Source organism: Malus domestica, chromosome 05 (genome assembly GCF_042453785.1).
Source record: "Malus domestica chromosome 05, GDT2T_hap1".
NCBI lineage: Eukaryota > Viridiplantae > Streptophyta > Magnoliopsida > Rosales > Rosaceae > Malus > Malus domestica.
The window spans coordinates 13510633-13516987 of NC_091665.1; the positions used below are offsets into that span (position 1 = coordinate 13510633).

The 6355-nt window shown below is 36.8% G+C and overlaps 1 long non-coding RNA gene across 2 annotated transcripts; it reads right to left on the bottom strand.

Moving 5' to 3' along the window:
- Positions 1-2441: 2441 nt before the first annotated feature.
- On the bottom strand, positions 2442-5888 carry LOC103455031 (uncharacterized). 2 transcript variants are annotated; one of them, XR_011581249.1, is made up of 5 exons: positions 5390-5888; positions 4153-4416; positions 3536-3751; positions 3143-3181; positions 2442-2686 (listed from the first exon to the last, which is right to left on the bottom strand). It is a non-coding gene; the product is annotated as an uncharacterized lncRNA (long non-coding RNA). The 2 variants fall into 2 exon arrangements; XR_011581250.1 differs by having other exon boundaries at positions 4153-5313; positions 5390-5884.
- Between the last annotated feature and the right edge of the window lie 467 nt (positions 5889-6355).

Here is a 6355-nt window from a genome sequence, read left to right on the forward strand (position 1 = left end):
ACCCTAAAACTAGTCCAACGTGATTCTACATGTTTGGGGCTTCAATTTGATATAAAATACGAAGAAAATGGGTGAAAAACGAAGGAGAACAAGAGGTTTTAAAATTGGCCGGAATCCGGTCGCCGGAAAAACCAGTCCGGCGACCCAAGGAAGAAGAAGGGCGCGTGGGGGGCGCGTAGGCCCGTGCCACGTGCGGCGCGTGAGCCCTCCAAATTTTTTTCTAAAAATTTCCCGACGCTCGTGACGTCGAGTAGGTCGATGTGGTATATTCATATACCCAAATTGAACATCGTATGAGAAGTTATTTCGAAATATTGGTGATGTGTTTAAAATTAACGTTTTTATAGTTGTTTCGCATATAGGTGAGACGTATCCCGAGGACGACCGCATCCAGGGACGCCACGGGGGTTACGACCCGTCGACTTACCAGTGAGTGGGCAGTTTTATTTTCGTATTACCTTTATACTATCGATTTTTCCCAGAAAATGATTTTATGTGAAAATATGTTTTAGAAAATGCCATGCATAGAATTATTTGAAAAATGTGAACTTCATATGAGTTATATGATTGATATATGATGCATACATGTTGCATGGTGCAGTGGAGGCACAGGTAAGTCAGGTGAGTTCATTTATTCATTGAATTGGTTGTTGTTGAGATGTTTTGAGCTCATAACCTGCATCCTAGGTGTTAGTGCTTGTATTATTCACCACACCGCACGCTCGTCTTGGATCCAAGTAGGTGGATGTCGTACAGACCATGTGAGGGTTCCGACATGCTAGTCGTACAGATCACTAGGCGTGATTCCGACTAGTGGGTGACCTTAGTTATGCGCGCTGATGATATGATGAGAGAAGCACTAGAGCGTATTTTTACACCTTTCATCGTATAGACTACCTTACGTAGTTCCGAGTGATGTGCAGAGTAGGGCCGTACAGGTCACGGTGGTGACTCCGGCTTAGTGGGATATTGAGCTGTTGAATTAATCGTATAGGACCAACTGCAGGGTCTCCGATTGATTCTTTATTTCACCTGATTTATATTTGATTTATGGCATGGCATGTTTTTCTTGAAAAATGTTGAAGATTTGGGATTCAAGTTTTGAGATTTCATATAGTTGTATTTATATATATATATATTTTTCTGGGAAAGTATACAGGTTTTACGGTGAGGGGTTAGAAATGTTTTAAATGAAATGTTTTGGAAAAATCTTTGGTTTTACTGACCCACTCATTTTGTTTTGCGCCCCTCCAGGTTCTAATTTAGCGGTTGGTGGCTCTCGAGGTCTTTTCCGGCTTTCTGACAGACTTTCGACATGTAGGACTCACCTGAGGGTGATGTATTTTATTTTAGTCCTACTTGACTACACTTAAACCTCTGCTCTGAACTTATGTGTTTACTTTATAACTCGTCCGGTTATGTTCGTAGGTGGTTATGTTGAGTTTGGTTTGAATTTCTGCTGATTTATGTTGTTATTTCGCTTCCGTGTCGCGCCTATGGTTACGTCACGCCCACGTGACGGCCAGCACACCTGGATCCTCCGGATCGGGGTGTGTCAGATAAAGCACCAACTTAAAAGTCATGAATTATTAGAACATTTATTTTCTTGTTTTGCTTTATTATGCTATCAAATATTTTAAGCCTTTAAATCTAAATTAATAGATTATTTTAGATAATATGGATTTAGTCCTCATAGGTCATCAAATGAAAACCTTAAGAAAATAAAACTCTATAAGAGGTAGAAACGAAATCCATTCTTGTCGCAAAGCAAAAGGATACGAAAAGAAAAATAAATAAAAATAAAAAATAAAAAAGGGACCCAGATAGACAGAGAATAAGTTAAGGTACGGTACCATACCTTCAACATCAAAGGCTAATCAAGTTGCACCTCATATTTTACCCCTTTCATTTTTCACTGCCTTTCCTCCCCAGTTATTAAAGTTTTGTCTTTTGGCTTTGTTACCTTCAAACCAGGTCCTTGCTGATGACCCACCGGGTAAGCGGCGATGGCCTCAAGTTGTTTTCTTCTCCAGTTTATCGAATTTGTTTGGAACTAAATCGAGAGAGGAACATGTATTTGGCACGTGATGCATTTTAACGAAAAACGGATGAAACACTACAACAAATATGGGCACTGCACACAATAAATTATATGTGCCCTCTGAGGCCAAAGAGCACCAACATATGTGCTCATAGACCAATAGCAACAATGCAGCAACTAAGTTTCTATCTGTGCCCTCTATGGGCGTCACCTTTGATCAAAGAGCACAATTAGGTATGCTGTGCTGAGGTGTAAGAACAAATAAAGGTTCTTTTGTGCCCAGTTCTAACAAAGTTGTCTGCCACCCATGTTAGCACATTTATTGTTATTGTGCCCAATATGTCACCTATTTAAAAAATAAAAATAAAAACCGAAATCACCTAAAAATTGAGATTGAGGCTAAACAAAAAATAATTTTTTCATAAAATTAAAACAGCCTACAACCACAAGCATCTATAATATTACAATTTACAAGGATATTCACAACCATTATATGTAAAAACAACTATAATTTTACATGTTCTATCCCCAACTAAAATAAAACAAAAATTATAAAGGTTGTAAGTGAACCTGCACAGTTCTTTTCTCATCTCCTAGTTCCAAAATTTTCTTTCCAAAATGCTGCTTGAGTGCCAGTGTCGGACCCTTCAAAATTTACACAGAGCAACAAGAAATGAGTATGTAGTGGCTTCCAAATTTTCAAATTATGATTATCTTTATCTCACGAGCTGTTATATATCCTTCCTCCCACAGATTAATTGGTGTAATTCTGCTATGTATACATGCACTTGTTTGTGATTGAAACATAAAGACTTTTGCTTGACACTTTAGTAACATTCTTATATGGATGGCAAGCAATCCTCACACAAATTAGGACATAAAAATAGAATCCAAAGTCCCAACAATATAATTCTCACTCTTCCAAATGTAAAGAAAAAATATGCCATTTCCTACAACATATAACAAACCCGAATTTAAAGAACTTAGGAGATTAGTAGTTGGTCTGCAGTTTAATTGATAGAACACATAAGTGTAATGGAAAAAAATTATGCACCTTGTGATGGGCATCAAAATTAACTATAAGATATAATCAAACTTTACCTTAATCTGAAAGCGCAAAGCTTCATATAATACCCAGGCCTGCAAAGGAAAGTAATCCCAAACCACATAAGCACACATCAAGAAAAACCCAAACTTAGAAAGCCACAAAAAGATCTACACATGGACATGCACATGGGAATAAGAAAAAGAGATTTGGTACAACTATCAAGCCCTAAACCATTACAGTGGATGTTTACAAATTTAAAATGCAGCCTCTGTTCAATGATTAACACTCAAAATTTAATGTTTCGCATGTTCCATATTTAATGTAGTATCGAAAAAGTAGTGCAATATCTTTAATTTGGCAACTCAACATAACAAAGTCAAATATAATTGAGGAAATAAAGATATGCAGAGATGTACTTACACTAAGAGAGTAGAGCAATCTGATACCTGCACTTACAAAGTCAAATCTCCTCTTCTTAGAATTAAGATGTATTGCACCCAAAAAATCAATGACCTCATGCCACGTGCATATAAACATATATGCATATATATTTTAAACTTGTATGTACAAAAGGGTTCACAACACCAAACTCCAAAATGAGATACAATACCATTTGGCATCTATTGTCACGCCCCAGTCCCCAGATACTCCACGCAATTAACCTAATCACAAGTACAAACCATCACTAAAAGGCATGAGTACACATAATACTAAAAGACCAATTCCATCCTTTAAAAAAATTACTTTTATACATGTGGAGTAATTTGGCAATTGTACGTTTTCTTAAAAAGAATTTGTAAACAGTATTTCAAAGAGTATAAGACTAACGACCAACACCTCAATCCAAAAATGGGTTTTGCATGATATTCAGTAGTATATGGTAAACATCATATAGCCAATTCTACTTTTAAACCAAAATAGGCATGAACTATGTAGATATACATGTTAAATAAATATATATATATATATATATATATATATATATATATATGTGTATATATTTATACACACACGCGCCATTTTGAGATATGAGAGATCTAATTCCCTTAAAGAGATCTAGTACCATAATTTTGAATTGCAAGTAAGACAGTAGCAGCAGCCTCCTTCCAAGTCAATCCCAAGGCAAAGGCAGCAAGAAAACAAACCACCTTCCAGCAATAGTGGCACTAGAATCCTCTATAATACTCCCATCTCTGCTACTCAAAGTTATATTAGCCAGTCCCGTACTACTAGTAAGTAATTACATCAAACTAGGCCAGTATCCATTTCATCCGGTGTCAGCTGCTCCTCAGAGAAGAGAGCCACTCTTCCATATACTTCGTGTTCTCTGCACACGAAGCAACATGCAGAGAACAAGTCAGCACTGGATGTTTATTTTAATTTCGAAAAGCATTTTGCTAATGAGGTACATTTTTCTTTTGCACATGACTAGAACGCAATTGCATCTGAACAAGAAAGCTGGATAACAATTACCACAAACAAATGTCCGCTCAAACCCAAATTTCTTAAAGTAATTTGAACTAAGCAACCAAACTGAGACTTTCTACACTATTTGATCTGTTCTTTTCCAAAACACAAGATGATGAACTGAACACAAAACATGAGCTTTCACAAAGAAGTCATGTACCTCATTACTAGAATATAATTATCCATGACATTCCCAGAACAAATAATTAGATTAAGTTTTCTGGTTACAAAGATTAGATTTTATTATTATTATTCAGAGTAGCCATAACCCTTGGCTTCCCATCATCTTTCTTTTGGTCAATAACAAACTTTGAACGTACGATAATTGACTATACATATGAAACTCAAAACCTCTGAGACGGATGGATTTACACACCCTCCATATTTCATGTTATTGACTTGTGTGCAGCTTTGCAGGTATCAAATTTTATGCAACACCCCTCCAATATCAAAAAGAAAGGTCACATTTCATCCAAAAACATATCCGAACTTTAGTATTCTTAAAATTAACCGAAATAGAGTTCCTTAATAACAGGTAACCCCCACACTGACCATGAGATGCAACAGCAAATGATAAATTTATTCGAGATACAACAGAAAATATCAAGATAATTTATTCGATCTAATAAGGAAGCTTGAAAAAATATCCTAGCCGGGAACAACCCCGACGATTCCAAGTCATGAACTTCAAGGGCAACAAACTTTCGACCATATTTTGCGGCTGATTAGAACAAATTTCTCAACCAAGATTACCCATCTGAAACAAAGAATAGCTATCACTCATGAATACCAATATTAGTTAATAATTCTAATCAAGAAAGGAATGACGTTACCTATATGGCAGGAACAAAACTGCACGCACCAAAAAAATTGCCACAACACTCTGTGGACACCCAGAAGTTGTTCACTGATCTCTTGGGTCGAGGTCCAATTCCGACAGGCTTGGCCAGAAAACCAATGGTCACCGTTTCTTAGATCTGAAATTGAGGAAATTCGGTTACGAATTTGTAGAAACTAATTTGGGGGTTGGAAAGAGGACAGAAAAAGGATTCTAGAAGTTTAATTTGGCGGTCGTTGGTGACTGGTGGATGGCGGCGCTGTTGCGTGAAAGTGAAGAGGAAGAGTTAAGTATATGAGAGGGAGGAAGATGGTTGAGGAGGACAAGGAGGAGAAGTAGAGCATAGAGTGCAGAGACGATTCGAGGGATTAGAGAGAGTGTTGAGTCCGAGGCTGTTGACATAGCAAAGGAGGAGATGAGAGAGTGCAGAGCGATCCGAGAGGTTAGAGAGTCAGTTTGATGATGAGTGTGAAAGAGAGAGCACAGAGTTAATTGATGCATCCACCTTTAAAACATTATTTTAAACAAAGGGCACAAAAATCTGCTTTTACTTTAAATATATTAAATTATAGGACACAATAACATTTATGGTGTCATTGCAAATTAATAAAAAATTTCCATTGCTGACATTAAAGGCACCAAAGTCATAGCTCTGTATCCAATAATGTGTTTGTGTTCACTTTTCTTAACATTGCGCACAATTCATGGTGCCCATTACGAAATGAGCATTGTTCCACCCTATTAGTGTTTAAACAGACACAAACACCTTTTTTGTGTCCCCAATTTTATGCCCAAAGGCCATTTTTCTTCTAGTGAAAAGTCTTAAAAATCGGAAAGTGAATTGGTTATCGGCTAAGGATAATTGACTACAATAACAATTTGGAAAGTAAATTGACACGGGGTTACAAATTTAGATTAAAATTTGGAAAATGCCTCTTACCATGTGCAAAATTACTATTGT